This window comes from Pan troglodytes, chromosome 11 (genome assembly GCF_028858775.2).
Source record: "Pan troglodytes isolate AG18354 chromosome 11, NHGRI_mPanTro3-v2.0_pri, whole genome shotgun sequence".
In the NCBI taxonomy this organism is placed as follows: Eukaryota; Metazoa; Chordata; class Mammalia; order Primates; family Hominidae; genus Pan; species Pan troglodytes.
This window is the reverse complement of record NC_072409.2, coordinates 22,116,391-22,133,668: the sequence shown is the minus strand read 5'-3', so window position 1 is coordinate 22,133,668 and position 17,278 is coordinate 22,116,391. Positions and strand designations below refer to the sequence as shown.

The following is a 17,278-nucleotide window of genomic DNA, read 5'->3' as shown; positions in this document are numbered from 1 at the left end:
TCCTCTCATGTTCAAGCAAAGGCTAGATAGGTGCCCAGCAAATGTGTGTTTAATTGACTGTAGATACACATGCATACACACACATACATCCCATTGCCACATGCAAATGAACGACACTGACAGAAAACACTCACACATTGCCCCTCTATCACATAGAATGTCCTGCTTCAGAAACAACAGTGCTGGGGCCAGCAAGAGAACCAGGAATCCAAATTCAACACTAGCATCCAGTTCTTAGAAATGTTTTAAAAACAACCTTCAAACAAGAGAATTATTAACACACTCAGAACCTCCCATGAGCAAGAGTTGAGGTAGCAGCTGTGCTTAAAAATCACCCAAATGTTATTGCGACTAATGTGAGAAAAGGAGAGAAAGAATTTTCCAGTCTTAGCATTTGAAAAGAAGCTTCATGAGGCAATTATTCCAATCTTGTAAGGGGGGGCTGTCAGGAATTACTGGTGATTATCTCTTCCTAAACAAAAATCCAATTTAAAAAATCATTATAAATACTAGCTCTTCGATCTACAAAGAGGAGATGAGGAAACAAAATCATCCTATTGAATTATTCATTGTAACCAATTTTATTTTAATGAAATCGACTAGGTTCCATTACTCTGGGCTTGGACATAATCTTTGTTACAAGGAGATTTCAGCTGTAACTAAATTTGCCATAATGAGATCAGCTCACTGGAGAATACAGGGTCAGGGGAGGGAATATGTGTGCAGGCTGGGTGCAGGGCCAGGAAGAGGGCAGCAGAACAAAAGTCTCCTGAATTCCTCATCTGAAAGCAAGTACCTAGAAGTCATTCACAAACACACACACACACACCCTACCACCACCACACACAGAGGCACAGGCACACGCATACACAAGTACATGGGCACACAGACACACACACACACACACACACACACACACACACACACACACACACACACACACGGAGCCTGCATAATTAGAGGTAAAGGCTATTCCTGAAGTGTAAACGTACCTTCCTTCCAACAACAGAGAATGAGGAGGAAGTATAATTGTGCTCTTCATTACCTTATACAGTGATTAGAAGAGATTGGTAGTTAATTTTCACCCTGTCAGGGCTTCCAGTGAAGATGTTGATAGCTTGAGAGGAGGAGCTGGGAGGCTCTTAGAAGTTGGGCTTAGGAAGAAGATGGGAATTGTATCATGTGCTTCTCACTTTCCCCCCAGATACTCATACTCTCTCTCTTCTCTCTCTCTCTCTCTCTCACACACACACACACACATACATACACAAATTTACACATGAAAAGGCCCTGTAGGAGCATGGGAGTACCAAAGCAGATAGAAGAGAATAGCAGGAAAGAAATAGTAGTTATCAAGGTCCACCAGGCACTGGACACATGTATGCACATTACAGCCAATCCCCTTGTCATTCTTCAAGGTAGGAATTGTTGTCTACCTTGGAGAAGCTGAGGAACACAGTGGCTTCACTATAAGTTACATGGTCCATAAGGGAAGAATCTAGGATTAGAAGAATCTCATGGAAGATGAATGACAGTGGGTCCTTGGGAACATGAGGTCACCTTCAAAAGTTGGAAGTGGCTGGATTCCTGGAAAACTTCACTGCAAAACAGGCAGAAAGACTCCTAGATGGATAGATCTCAGCATTGAGTGTCACTCTGCAGACCTCATGAGGTACTTCAGTTCTCCTTGAACAAACTTATAGTCACTGTCCGTACCTTCAAATTCAGGCTGTTCCCATTCCCTGACAAGGTGGCCCTGTTCCATGATGCCCTGGAGTTCCCTAGGACACTCCATTAACTTAGGGAATGATGAAATAACCTAGTCATTCCCATTTCCTCTTTACAATTCAGTTTGGTCCCACTTTCTGTCTTTCCCTGATGCAATAAAAATGATAAACGCGAAGGTGTTTATTGGAGTTATGTGCCTAGTTCTGTGCTAGAGCCTGTGGAAGAAACCAAAGAACTGAAATACCCAGCCTCTGACCTAGTCCCTGTACAAGAGTTAGGAGTGAGAATTCTATCAAAGGCACATTCTTATCACAATAAGTCTGCAGGATCTCTATGACTACTGCAAAGAAACAACATGCATTGTGCTATATGGCTTGAGAATATTGATTAAAACTTCAGTTTTGATGTTGTAAAAGCCTGCCATATCTAATGGTTTCCAGTGTTTCTCGTTCATTCTTTTCAAACATGATTCCCAAATTTGGTTAGGGCAAAGCTAACCCTGAACATTGAGTCTCGTATCCAAATCTTATCAGAAGTATCAAAACTTCCTGGTTGTGCAAATTGGGTTGAACATCCTATAATAAGAGACATTCTTTGGATATTTTGGCCATGCACCTTCCTGGCCCAGCTGGAATCAAGAAGTTCCTGAGACAGAAAAAAATGGAAATTAACCGAAAAAATCAAGTTATCTCTCCTCTGGGAACCTCAGAACCTGGTTTGGTTTAAGTGCTTGCAAAGATCTTGTATTGTTCTTATTTGGTCTCCATGTTTCACATTTCTCTAATGCTTTACACAAAAGGATGCCAAAATGAGATGTTGATATTCCTTCCTTTTACCCCGACCCCCAGCATTTCTACCAAAGTCTGTTTCCTCCTATCCAAACAGGCACCTCCCTCCTTTGCAGTGGCCTGAGGAGGAAATGGAAATACTAAGACTATCTGGAATTTACAGTGCTCTCCTAAGGGATTACAGACCTTCAGTCAACCAACCAATTTATTTCCTTAATCCTTTGAGGGTAAAACTTAGACTAAGCATTTCGAGGGGAGTAGTTTGAGGGCCAAAGTAAAGAAAACTTTTCAAAGAATGAGAACTATCCACAGTGAGATGGAGTGCCTTGTGATATAAGAAGTTCCCCAACATAAGGCATTCAGGCTGGACAGCTGACTGAACAGAAGATTCCTGCACTAGAAGGCAGGTGAGACCTAGGTATGCCTCTTTTCTTTGTAATTGATTCTCTGACTTTATGTCCCATTAACCCACGATTGGGTATATTAGTCCTTGGCCGCTTCATTTTGAGTTGCTATTATCATTCCTTGGCCCATCCATAATACTTCATGCCTCTACTAGAATACAAACCAGGCTGGGCACGGTGGCTCACGCTTGTAATTCCAGCGCTTTGGGAGGCTGAGGCGGGCGGATCACCTGAGGTCAGGAGTTTGAGGCCAGCCTGACCAACATGGTGAAACCCCGTCTCTACTAAAAATACAAAATTTAGTCGGTTGTGGTGGCAGGCACCTGTAATCCCAGCTACTTGGGAAGCTGAGGCAGGAGAATCGCTTGAACCCGGTTCAAGCGGTTGCAGTGAGCCGAGACGGTGCCATTACATTCCAGCCTTGGTGATGAGAGGGAAAATCCATCTCAAGAAAAATAAAAATAAAATAAAATACAAACCATACTATACCTTGTAATATAACAATTTATACATTAATTTATTTATTCACTTGATTGAACAGAAATATATTTGAGTCCTGCACTGAGGAATGTGAGAGAGAGAGAGAGAGCATGGCCGTTAATGAGGTGAAGTAGAAATCATGCAGATCTGGCTCTGCTCTCTTAAATTCCATTCTGACATGGAAACCTTGAGTAAGTTACTCTTCTGGGAATCTTAGTGTCCTGTAGAAAATGAGAATGATAACATCTACCTGGTAGAAATTAAGATGAATGATATCTACCTGGTAGAAATGAAGGATGCAGAGAAAACACTCTGTGCTGGGTTTGTTAACTTGATGGGTAGTTCAAATGTTAATTCTCTGTCTTGTTCATGTCAGGTTTCCTTCTTTGCACTCCCCCCAAAGCTGGCTCTAGGGACCCACACAGAACAGAAGCTCAGTCAACATTTTGTTGAATTAAACATAGTTGCGTCAGCAAACGTTTGCTGCATCCTCAGAACTGCAGCAGGCACTTTGAGAAGCTTCAAAGAAGTACTGGTTCTTTTTCTGCCTTCATAAAGCTTACCATGTCATCAGAAGGGTGTTTTCAACTAGAAATAGTAGCCAAAGACCCAAGAGTGAGAGTGTAAGATCTAGAGGGAGTTTCCCCGAGGAAGAAACCACACTGCTATCAGCTTACTCAGCCAGTAGGGATGACAGCCAGTGTGTAAGATAGAAAAGTCCTTTGCCCACTTTCAGAAGATCCTGGACAAATTATAAAAATAGCATTTATCAACTTCTTCCAGGCTTTCCACCAAATTTCACGAATCCTACTAAAGCTACTACAAAAATAGGAATCACTGTTTTCACTTTACAGATTAGGACACAAAGGCTCAGAGAGCAGAGTAACTTGCTTCAGGGCTCATCTCTATAAGGGGCAGAACCAAGATGCAGGCCACTGTGTTCATAATAGAAATACAGCCACAGGACCAGGCAGCTCAAGCCTGCTCCAATGACTGACACATGAGAACAAGCTAGAAGAGCTAGTGTCTTTTGCATCTTTTAATATGTGGTACGCATTTAAGGAACACCAGGAAAGTGGGCATTCCCTCTCTCTAATACCCAAAATACTGCCCTACAATTTTTGCCTGCTGCTTAGATCTCCATCTTTTGGCCCCCATTCTTTCACCCATTGCCCTTTCCAGAGAGTTTTCTAAAATGTGTGTATGGAAATAAGAGAGACACATAAGTGTTGTAAATTGCCAACCCTTGCATGTAAAAATTATTTCTTAAATTTTGGAATGTCTGCCTAATTATAGTAGAGATATGGGGAGAAAAAATAATAAATGCACAAATAGGAAGAAGAAACTTTGCTCAATTTACAGTTTTGTCACAAGCTATGTGCTATACATAGGAAACCTTAAAATGTCAGTGAAAGGGAATTGTAAGATGTGCATATTTTCTTTCTTTTTTTCTTTTTTGGCAAAGTCTCACTCCGTCCTCCAGGCTGAAGTGCGGTGGCACAATCTCGGCTCACTGCAGCCTCCACCTCCCAGGTTCAAGTGGTCCTCCTGCCTCAGCTTCCCAAGTAGCTGGGATTACAAGCCTATGCCACTACGCCCAGCTAATTTTTGTATTTTTAGTAGAGATGGGGTTTCACCATGTTGGTCAGGCTGGTCTCAAACTTCTAACCTTAAGTGATCCGTCTTCCTCAGCCTCCCAAAGTGCTGGGATTACAGGTGTGAGCCACTGCGCCCAGCCAGATGTGCATATTTTCTGATGGCTGCCAAGTCTGAGGCAGGAGGGGAGAAGCCATTCATCTGTGTCTTCTTCATCCTTGTCTCCACAGCAAGGGACTAGATACCCACTAGGGTATTGTATGGATACAAGGATAAGAAATCTTTCCACGTACACTTATGATGCAGTGTAGGAAGTGCTCAGAGAGGCGGACCGAGAGGAGGTCAGGGAGAAGTGATTGCTGAGTTTCAACTAAGAGGATAAGCTGGAGGACAGGAGAGGGAGGACGGGAGAGGGAGGAAAGAATCGCATAATGGGGGCTGCGAGGGGTATATCCAAAAAAAGGTAAATAATAGATGAAGGGGAAGTCAAGAGAGATGAGCTAGGAAACATGGTTAGGAAAATCCTGCCAATGCTTGGAACTTGACATTATCCTGAGGGCAATGGGGAGTTTTTCTGAGTTTTTCAGCAGGGGGCTAACATGTTTGGATCATTGAAAGAAGAACATTGACAAGTGTTGAATACTTCTTACATGCCAGGCCCTGTATTATTTTGCATAGATTTCAGAACAACCCTGCTGAGAATTCTTAATATTCCTCTCTCAAAATGAAGAAACTGAGTCTCAGGGAGATGAATCACCCCACCCATGGTACTCTTTCTTCTGTTTTCTTTTCTTATACCAGGATACTGGTATTGCATTAAAACAGCCTCACTTGGAAATTCTGCATTGATAAGCAATTCTGCAATGCTAATTAGAGTGTGCTATTTGCAAAGGGCAGGAAGAAATCCTGTACTCCATACCCAATGCTGAAGTCACTTCTAAGGGGCTCTCTGCCGCTTCCTTGCCTGCTCTGCCTGCTATGGCCTTCACCAAAGCACTCATCTCCTCTCATTAGTGAAATGAGAGAGCCTTTGCCAATGGTGGTGGAAGGAGGAAAGGCGAAGGGAACATGCTGAAATTTCAGAGACAATTCCAAGCAGTTTTCCCAAATACCCAAGGGATCTGCTTTCTCCTGGTGGTTTCTGAATAATTTTTCAAGAGCACGTGTGTAAGTCATCTAAGGAGACAGAACAGAAAGTACCATGGTCTAGTTCAGCCTGTCCCATGGCGTGGGGCACCAAAAAAATCCCTCCAGGAAAGTAAAAATCAGAGGCTGCCTCAGAAAGGAGCCCACTGAGTTGGTCACTATAACCACCCCCAAAACTTTCATGGAAACCTTGGACTGTGGGAGACTTTAAATCTACTGAATCTTATGGGGCCCCAGCAAAGAGATCTACTAGATTCTGCTCCTGGCTCTCTCTTCTATTCATCCTTTGGTCATTTACCCTTTCAATATCTGTTCAAATCTACAAAAATCTAGACACTCTGGCCCTAGGATTTGGACTGAAAAACTCTGAGTGACTGGAGCTTTATAAAAAATGAGATCTAGGATCAGTTCAACCTGATTTTCAGTTCTAGAGTCCACCACTTACTAGCTGTGAGACTTTAAGCAAGTCAGTTCTCTTTGCCCCCACCCCAGTTTTTCATCTGTAATACAGGAGTAATAACATCTCCATGGCAGGTATTTGTCAAGGATGAGACAGTTGATCTAGAAATACAGTTTTCCTTCTGGTAGCAACCGACAAAGTTTTAAAGAAACACTTCTGTCTGCCTGTGAAGTTTTGGCAACTGAGGAACAAATCCAATTAGGAACAACATGTGGACTTTTTTTTTTTTTTTTTTCTAACAGAATAGTATTTGGGGCATAGAAATTTAACCAGAGAGAGACTTTGAGAGTCTCTTGGTCTTACTTCACTTAATTAAGACTTGGTTTTGATTAAACAACTTCCCTGAACCTCTCAATCCCATCCGTTATAAAATGATTCTGGTATTTGGATTCAAAATCAACAGAATCTTGTGAATCTTCTGTGTCCAAAGCATCATTTTCAAAATGAGGTTGAACAAAGCAACCACTGCTCTCAGGCAGTAAGTTATGTGCCATGGAGGAAGGAAGACACCAAAATAGCTTCTTTTGATAAGAAAAGACAAAGCTTGCAAAGTGCTGTGATATGTGGACAAATGGAATTAACCTTAGAGGTTAACCTTTGAGGAGGAAGGGCGAACCTGAATAAAGTGACAGGTTATGTAGAAAGTAATTTTTCTTTCCACTTGGGCATTTGGGGGAAGCTTTAAAAAACATTGTAGTGTAGCCATATTGTTTCACAGAGGAAGCATAAGCTTTAAAGCCAGAAAGACCTGACTTGGGTACTGTTTGTTACCAGCTGTCTGATGCCTGGTGAATGATTTCAGTTTTCTGAGCCTCAATTGTCCTCATCTTCACATGATCCTGCTGTCATTCTGTGAGATGGTATGAGGATCCAATGAGCTAACATATATAAAGTGTACAATACATGGCTACATCTTGCGAGGCATCTAATTCTTGTCAGTTCACATCCCTACTAAACTACATTATCCCTGAGCAAATTGAATCTGGAGAAGGAACAAAAATGTGTAAGAGAGGAAAGCAATGAAGGGATGGGCTTGGCATTTGTAGGCATACAACAAACACATATTGATTGATCAGGGAAGGTGCCACGTGGAACGGTGAGATCCTGGTTTGAATAGCGAGTCTTCATTTTTCAGTTGACACTTGACTCTTGACTTGAAGCCCAAGAATAAGCAAGGCTTTGTGGTTTGGGGCTGCGTCTACTGGTTCTCCATGTGGACTAGATAAAACCCTGCCAACCCCTTCCATGGCCCATCTAGGAAGATTCCTTGGCCTCTGTCTTCCTTTTTCTTCCAAACCTGGCCTACCCCTATCTCATTGCCTTCATTCTCCACATCCTCTTTAGCTTCAGGACCAGAAACCTTTCTTTTATCCCTGTCATTTGTTCTGGCTGCCTTAAAACCCTTCTTTGTTCTTGTCTTTCATTTTCTTTTCTTTTCTTTCTTTCTTTCTTTTTTTTTTTTGTTATTGTTTTGTTTTAAGTGGGGTCACCAGCATTCAGCCAGCATGGCCTTTGCTGTGTAATTTAGTTTCATGTTCTATACCCAAGAAACATGTAAAAAATGTAAACAGCGTTCACTCTCCTGGGCTGTAATGCACTTAGGAAGCAATAGCCAGTTGAGCTTGCTGAGCCTGCTGCTTTGGCGGTGTTGAATTTTGTCCCTAAAACCACATACTCATTTCTCTAAGTCTGAAAGTAAACTTTCTCAAGCCAGGCCCAAAGGATGGGGTTTTGAGGGGAGTTAGAGTTTGGCTGTGCACAAGATTTTGTTTTTATTTTTGTACACACAAATGTGTTCATTTGTTTTTGTTTGTCTTTCAAGTCCCCTCGTCCCTACTCTCTATTCCTCCCCACTCTCTATTCCTTCCCATCCTTACTTTGATAAATTAGACTGGGTATGTTACCTGTAGAATGAGACCAGAAAGGGCCTTCTGCCTCCTCTTAAGAAACTCCAACCAGGCCAGGCGTGGTGGCTCACGCCTGTAATCCCAGCACTTGGGGAGGCCAGGGCAGGCGGATCACAAGGTCAGGAGATGGAGACCATCCTGGCTAACACAGTGAAACCTCATCTCTACTAAAAACACAAAAAATTAGCTGGGCGTGGTGGTGGGCACCTGTAGTCCCAGCTACTCGGGAGGCTGAGGCAGAAGAATGGCGTGAACCCGGGAGGCAGAGCTTGCAGTGAGCGGAGATTGGGCCACTGCACACCAGCCTAGGTGACAGAGTGAGACTCCATCTCAAAAAAAAAAAAAAAAAAGAAACTCCAACCATGATTTTCTTAAACCCTGATTAATTCTTCAGCCAGATCCAAGCACCAGAGCACCCTGGGTACATTTGTACATGTTTGTTTTCCAGGGAGAAATGGGCCCAGAGAGGCCCATGAGAGATGTCCCTGCTGAGAGGTTCCCTGTGCCAGGGCAATCCAAAAAAGTTGTCCCTGGGGCTCCTGCCCACCCCAGAATCCTTTTCCAAACATGACTCATATGTGCAGGTGGTGAAAGGGGACACTTCGGTGATGTCTACATTTCTCTCCTTCCTGGAAGAGAGGCCCCTGGGGAAGTCACAGGTTTGGGAGAGATCTGGTCTACTGGCGAGATAGTGCTTTCAGAGATGCAGATGCCACCTGGGTAATACCCATGTCTGCAGTGCAACTGACTGGTGGCAAGGGCTCCAGGAAGAGAATATCAATTTAAAGCAACGGGAAGGAGGAGATAAACTGACATGCACCAGGGAGCTTCGGTCAGGGGTTTATGTTTCAGAGAGAGCAAAATTGTATCAGTGTTCACAGGCCAGGCTCCAGACTATCTGTCCAGTAGAACCTTCCATGATGATGAAAATGTTCTACATATGAATGTCCTGTTCAGTAGCCTCTAGCCACCTATGATATTAAGCCCTAGGAATGTGGTTCATGAAACTGAGGAACTAATTGGTTTAATTTTAATTCGTTAAATTTAAATAGCCTATTTGTGGGCATTGGGCTCCCCTACTGGACAGAGCAGGTCTAGAGTACTTCACATGCCAGGGCTGCTACTTGCATTGAGATCTCGAGCAACTTAACTAGCCTCTCTGTGCCTTAGTCCTCTCATCTGTAAAATTAAATAATTAAGGGGAGATGGTGAGAATTCCATGGGATAGCACGCTTAAAGCACTTAGGACAGTGCTTGGAATAGAGTAAGTACTACCTAAATTCATTCAGTTCTGTCATTGCATCAAATCTTTTTTTTTTTTTTTTTTTTTTTTTTTGAGATGGAGTCTCGCTCTTTCGCCAGGCTGGAGTATAGTGGTGCAATCTCGGCTCACTGCAACCTCCACCTCCCAGGTTTTTCAAGCGTCCTGCCTCAACCTCCCAAGTAGCTGGGACTACAGGCACACACCACCACATCCAACTAATTTTTGTATTTTTAGTAGAGACAGGGTTTCACCATGTTGGCCAGGATGGTCTCGATCTCCTGATCTCGTGATCCACCTGCCTCGGCCTCCCAAAGTGCTGGGATTACAGGTGTGAACCACCACACCCGGTCTCTCCAGAGATTTTTAAAATGACATTTCTCTTTCCCAGAGTGAGATATGACATACTAATCTTTTTGTAATTCAATGTCTTAAATTTTTTAAGTCTGCATAAATTCTCACTGGAGGACTTTTGCTTTTGGAGCATATTCTCCGTATTCACAAGAAATATTGGTCTCAGTGATTTCTCACCTGTGAAGCTCTCTATTTTGTTCCCCACGGCCTATAAACTCCAAAAGTCTTAGCAGACAAGGCCATGCACAATCTCTACCTTTGCTTTACAGACTATTGCCTAAGGGGCACGTTCCAGGCAGTATGGACCAACTTGCAATTTCCAGATATATCTTGGGGTTTCCTTTTCTCCTGCCTGGAAACACCATCATTTGCACCTCGACCTTCTTAGGGCTTAATTATCCTACAGGGTTTAGCTCAGGTGGCTTCTCTTCCATATCCCTCCCCTGACAACCTCAGCCCATGAGCAGCCTCCCTCTTCCATGTACAGAATACTTCTGGAATTATCAGACAGGCTTGAGCACAAGCTGACTTTCAGTGTGCATTGCTTGTGTCCACAGCTTTTCATACCAAATGACTGGTTAGCAGCTAACGATTTGGCCCTCATCTTATGCCTTTAGGTATTTCCTGTGCCCAGCACAGGACCTGCTGTGTGGACAATACTCAGAAAATGGACTCATTAAATGATGTTGTTGGGAACAATAGCTGCTGGGTGTTACCTCTTTTATGATTGGATTAGATTTATAAATCGGTGTCTACAAGTGATTCCCTTATGTTTCCAGGTTACAGCCTCCTGTTAATACCGTAGGTGATCAAAGCAGGCAGGGCCTTCTGAAATCCCCTGGTTCATCCCTTCACATTACAAAGGAGATAAGTGCTACTGTGTGAATTGGGGGAGGAAGAGGTCCTGAAAACCCATCCTAAACCCAGACCTCCTGTTCTTTCTGCTACTCTGTGCCTCCATAATCCATCCTCACCCCCGGAATGTTCACTGCACAATGAGAAGGGTTGTTTGGTAACTGTTTTTGTGTGCTTACTCCTGTGTGTTCCAGCATCAAGAACAGGGCCTGGCATATAGAATTTCATGATAAATACTGATAAATAGATGTTTTTTTTTTTCTCTGCTAACAGCTTTGGGCAAAAAGTAGGAAACAGCTTCTGGAGGCTAAGCGCCAGGAAGGAAGCTCTACCCTTTGCTTCTTGTTATTGCAGGAAAGATTGGGGTCTAAGCAATTTTCCTGTGATTGGCTTCCTACAGAGATGGATGGAAATCTAAGGGTCTTCCTTTCTGACTTGAGAATGTGGTTCACCTTCAGAGAGATCTCCCAATACAAGGCACAGCACAGGAGGGTGTGAAGGAGTAAGAGGAAGAAAGACGGGAGGAAGAAGAGGTAGAGGTAAAAGGAAAGAAGGAATATAGAATGAAGAGACAGAGAAAAAGGAAGGACTACACAATAACAACAAATACCAGTAATAACCATAATGTAATAGTAATCACAGAAATTGATAATGATGAGTAGAGTAATGAGAATGGCTTGGCTGTCAGAGTGATTACATTATGTAGAGAACTCTACACTGTTTTTTGTACATTTAAACCTGTCAACCACCGTATGAGGTAACTACTGTAATTAAGACTCACAAAGGTTAGGTCCCTTACCCAAGTTCTACAGGTAGCCCAGTGGTAGAACAGGGAAGTCTAGAATTTGAAACCAGAACCATGTCCCTCTACAGCCAGGAAGAAAGAAGCAGCAAGTGATGGAGGAAAATGTCAATTTTGTATTTTTAGTGAGTAGGGTGTATCTAAATATTTGCATGTGCAAGAGCTCTTTGAATCTTCACAATGCTACAACATAGGTACCATCATCTCATTCTGCAGTGGAAGATATTAGAGTTTATGAAGGGTTCAAGGCCATGTTGTCAGTGAATGGCAGAAGCTGAAATTCCAACTCACATTCCTTTGATTTAAAATGCATGTGTCTTCTGGTGCTTAGTGGAAGATTCAGGGAAGTGGCAGGTGCAGGGGTTGTTGAGAAGTTCACATTGTGGATCCCAGATTCTCAGGCACTGCATCTCAGAACAGCTGCTTCAACACCCTGCGTTTGTGCAGATGTCTGTTGCCCTGGCCAAGGCTGCCACTAGGGAAAAGCATCACTCTGGAAGGTCCTTGTTCCTCAGAGAACTCTGCTGATAGAGTGGTGGACATATAAGTCAACAGTGTCCATTGCACCTGTGGTGGACAAAGCTCCCCGGTTTGTACATCACAGTCACTGTTTCTACCTCTGAAGCCTGGAGGGGCAGGCCAGGGAGAAACACCACTTTTGTCTTTAAAAATGGGAGTTCTTGTTTGAGTTGGAAGGTCTGCAGGATGCTGTTAAAAACATAAGTGACTGCTGTTCACCTGTTCCTTTCATACATCACTGCATTTCATCCTTTGGAGACTCTTCCTAGGAAAAATCAAGCTCGAGGCAACCTAGACAAGAGTACTGCCTCCTCTTCAAAAGCAAAAGGAAGAGAGCGAATCATGTAGTGATTCCCAGCCCTTACTCATTGAGGCTATAGGAGGGGATGGGAGGACCGTGAGGTCTGCAGTGAGAAGCAGGACTCAGAGACAATGCACTCTGCATGATCATCTTGGCATCTAGTGGGGTTCCCTGCAGGTAATGTGACTTGTACTTCAATTTCAACACAATCTGGAACACACAGATCTTAATTTGGAAAGCTGAATAACAGGAGAAAGGGGGAAGAGGGGAGGAAACAAAAACAACAACCTGGAAACTTCTAGTTTTATGAACTTGAGAAAGTCTTGTTCTTTCAAGACAGATGTTTTTAAGTAAAAAAAATCACTCCTCTGACCTTTCTTGAATAGGCCAATGCGGTCAAGACTGCCATTAACCACTGTTCAACTATTCATAACCAAGGGTTTCGGTGACCAGGCACCGAACTTGGATGTGATCATCACTTTCCTGATTAACCCATGAATGCCCAGGGACTTTGATTTAAAATCAAAGGACAAGGAGAGGTGTAGAAGCTTCCTAAGACATCCCCCTTTAGTCTTAGTAGGTCTGAGCTGAGTGATGGAGATGTCCATATTTTAGTGCCTTACTCCAGGGTTGGCTGTGTTTCTGAATTTCACTCTAGAGCCAGCAGAGAAAGCATTTGGATTAAAGCTAAGTAGATTTTTGTTTTTTATCTTCAGTGTCTAAATCTCAGTCAGTTTCAGGTTTGGGGCTATAGAGCAGAAGGCATTACCCAGCCCTGTTTTAGGATTATGGTGTTTTCGTATTCTGGTCCAGAACTTAGAAGTGTTTCAGTGCTCAACATACTGCTCTAGAACTGACAGTGCCTCGGGCCCTGAAATAAAATTCATGATTTTTCAGGATTCTTATCTGGAGCTGGAAATGCCTCAGAATTTTCTACTGCTGGCAATAGCTCTGTGCTCCTGTCTAGAGTTGAGTGTTCATCCAGACTGAAGTTAACAGTGCTCTCTTGATCTGATCCAGAGTCTACACTGGTTTTATATTCTGATCTAGAATTCATGACATTTCATTAATTTCTTTCAGTACAAATGCAAAAATAAAGTTTAAACTACAGAAAGTTAGCAATGTATTTTTTTAAATAACGTGCTCAGAACTGTGTTTGCAACAATATTCAGCATCTCAAACTTATCCTTCATGCCTCCGCTGTTGACATCATTTGGGAAACTGGGTTTGTCATGGCTTAGCTGTGGCCGAGTTTTTCTCCTCTGGCCATTTTTTTTCCTCCAGTTCCTGCTCTCCAGAGCCCATTTGATATTAAGATCTTGCCTTTCAGACCTGGCCTTCAGATATAGATTGCCTCAGCAACTCCCTTCTCCAGGCCCCTCCCTCAGCCTTCACAGAGCTTGAACACAGAACCTACCACATTTCTCTATGAGTGTTTGCTTGCTTCATTCTTCACCTCCCACCCCCATGGGAGGAGAAGGAATTTTTATCTTTGTTGCTTTTGTTCCTTTGGGGTCCATTTTCTTCATGTGGACCATGGGAATGAAGAACCTAACACATAAACAAGTGCTAAATAAATGTTGAATGAATGAATGACGGAATGAGAGAGACATAGAAACATTTGATCCTAGGCTGGACAGAAAAAAAAAAAGATTCTTTCAAAAGAAAACAGATCCCTGGGAGCACCCAAACCACTGCCTCTCACCCTGTAAGAATACAAGGGAGGTTTTGCATCCCACTCTTTTAACCCCGTCAGCATCTTACTCTTGGAGGTAGCACATGTGCTGTGAAGTCACCCATGGACCATCTGGCTGGGGATCCCGTGTTCCTCCTCTGCGGCAAGAGATTACGTAAACTGGACAGCAGCCTCCAGATGTTAGCAGTTTCTGCTCATTTTTTTCCTCCCTTTTCAACAACAATAATAATAATTAAAACAAACACAGGCCTCATCCCCCACCCGCACCCCCGAAATTACAAACAGGTGGGCCCAGATGTCCTCCCCCTTCCCATCCAAGGGCCTCCTATTCTTGAGGCCCAGCCGCCGACCCTCAGCAGGGCCTGCCCTGGGCTGAGCCGGACAGTCATGCCAGCTGCCCTGTGGCTCAGGCCACAGTCTCCCGAAAGGGGAAATGGCCATGTCATGAGAAGTCTCTGTGCCAGACTTTCCCTCTCCCCGCCTCCCACCCCAAAGCCTTGGCCTCCAACTTAAATGGATGTATTTTGGAGGACTAGGTGGCTTAAGAGATTAGTAATGAGATCCCAAGTCTTTCACTGCTGGGTCAGGAGTTCATAGGCGGGCCTGGGCAACTAGTGAATGGCATAATTAGGGAGACAGGGAGCAGGCCTGCGGAGGGCCCGTGTGAAATGAGCCCAGCCAGGCCTTTAATGGCAGCAGTTGTCAGCAGCACAAAAGGCGGCCGCCACATCCGACACTAATCACTCTCCCTTGTTAGAGGATTTACTAGCTGGAGGAGCTCGAGCCCCCTGCCCATCTCCTCCTCAAAACGGGCATCTGGGAAGGGACTCGGCCCAATGCCTGGCTGTACTGTCTGCAGAACGGGGAGCTGATGCCAACCCCATGGGGTAGAGGTGTGAGAACTAACATTTCATGCAATATAAATGAGTGACTAGTGTCATTATATTAATCAGTACTTCCACTGCTATTGTGAATTTTCTTTCTCCATTTGAAAAAGGGGGTGGGGTGGGTGATGAATCTCCCCGTCACAGTGACATAAGGATGGTGTCCATGGAGGTGGAAGCATTTGGATATTTATCATCCTCACCGTTATTGTCATCATTCTCATTCAGATCAGCATGTACACTGTGTGGGTCTCAGTTTTCTCATCTGCAGAATGGACTGGGAATAGGAGATAGAATTGAAGTAACACAGACTTCAACATCCACTCCGAACAGGTGTGGCCTTGGCACCTTATTTATTACCTCTGAGCCCAGGCTGTTTATCTGTAGGACAAACAAGGAGGAGGATAGTAATACTGGCTTCCCGGGAATGTGGGGAATCTATATTTGGAACATAGGTGCTGGACAGTAAATGATGGCAAAGAAAACATGTTAGCTTTACCACTTTCATGAATGGTGTCTTAGGCCTCTAACATAAGCTTTTCCCTTAGAAGAAGGTTGAGACATCTATCTGTTGTCCCCCAGAAATCCTGAACCTGTGTGTATGAAATTGAGGAATTTAATGAGTAGTCTCTAAGAATCAATTCTATGATTCTGAACCATATCATTTCTAAGAAACTTAGTTTCCCTATCTGTAAAAATGTTAGTATGCTGTAGGGCAATATGTCTTATATGATTTCTATATTCCCTTTCCATTGAAAGCCTGGCTTTTCCTCCATGATCATTTGGTCTGGCCAGGGGTTTGCACCCTAAATCCCAGGATTTCAGACTTGTGGGGAGGTGCCAGCCTGAAGGGTATGAGACCCCTAAGGAGTGTGAAATGCCTAATGTGTTAGGGACAGATCCCTGGAGCAATGAGGTGCTAATCAGCCCAGAGCTGAGCCCCAAGGCTGGAGGGCATCCAATGCCAAGTTATCTTATCAGAAAGTGTCTCCTGGGTAGAGGCTCTGAGATCTGCTGCTATTTCTAGAACTCTGGGAGGGAAGAAGAAGCCATCTCTCTGTTTCACACTCTGGCCCTGCACACAGGAAATGCTTCTTTCCTTGATTGTCTGTCTATGCCGAATAATAAATGCTCATATTGAAAGAAACGCAAACCACCCCTCCCTTTCCCCTCTATCTCTTTAAGGCAGGCATCAAAGGGGAAAGCTGCTCTGGAGGCCTGGGGAAAGCGATAATTGTTTCTAATGGTTGGTAAAAGAAAGCCTGGCTCCCCCTTCTCTTTTTTCTGCCATTGCTATTAAGTGTGTAAAAAGGAAGTGTGTGTGTATGTGTATGTGTGTGTGTGCCTGTGTGTTGTGTTGTGTTGTGTATCTGTTAACCCTCGGTTTCCCTTAAAGTTTTCTGTGTTCATTGGTCAGTTTGGAATTAGAGGCATAAGAGGGAAGCAGGGATAGAAGTAGGAATGAAGAGAAGATCTCAGGTAGGAGAGGTCTATAGTGCTCCGCAGGTAGTGGGAGAGGCCCTGAACCTGAAGTTGGAAGATTTGAGTTGTGTTTGTTCATTATATACATTAACTGAGATGAGACATGTAAAGTGTTATTGTTGTTATACATTTTTTTTTTTTTTGAGACGGAGTCTCACTCTTTCACCCAGGCCGGACTGCAGTAGTGCTATCTCGGCTCACTGCAGGCTCCACCTCCCGGATTCACTCCATTCTCCTGCCTCAGCCTCCCGAGTAGCTGGGACTACAGGCGCCCACCACCGCACCCAGCTAATTTTTTGTATTTTTAGTAGAGACAGGGTTTCACCGTGTTAGCTAAGATGGTCTCGATCTCCTGACCTCGTGATCCGCCCGCCTCAGCCTCCCAAAGTGCTGGGATTACAGGCGTGAGCCACTGCGCCTGGCCATACATTCGCTTAGCATCTAAGCTGGACCTTCCTCTGCTCTTAATACTGAAGATAGAAAAGACAAGAGCTCGTTCTTCCCCTCAGTGAGCTAATGACCAAGTTCAAGAATTGCAAATAGGATTCATCTTCTAGGCCAGTTCTGAGCAATTGAGAGTGACTCCCCATAGTGTTTTGTTGAGATGGATTTAGA

At 43.8% G+C, this 17,278-nt stretch overlaps 1 protein-coding gene and 1 long non-coding RNA gene across 2 annotated transcripts in view; one reads left to right on the top strand and one right to left on the bottom strand.

Moving 5' to 3' along the window:
* PAPPA (pappalysin 1) overlaps nt 1-17,278 on the top strand; it is a 248,195-nt gene that overhangs the window by 150,065 nt on the left and 80,852 nt on the right. The window lies entirely within an intron of this gene.
* Nucleotides 14,019-15,562, bottom strand: LOC134807631 (uncharacterized). Its single transcript, XR_010148576.1, has 3 exons — nt 15,385-15,562; nt 14,366-14,506; nt 14,019-14,152 (listed from the first exon to the last, which is right to left on the bottom strand). It is a non-coding gene; the product is annotated as an uncharacterized LOC134807631 (long non-coding RNA).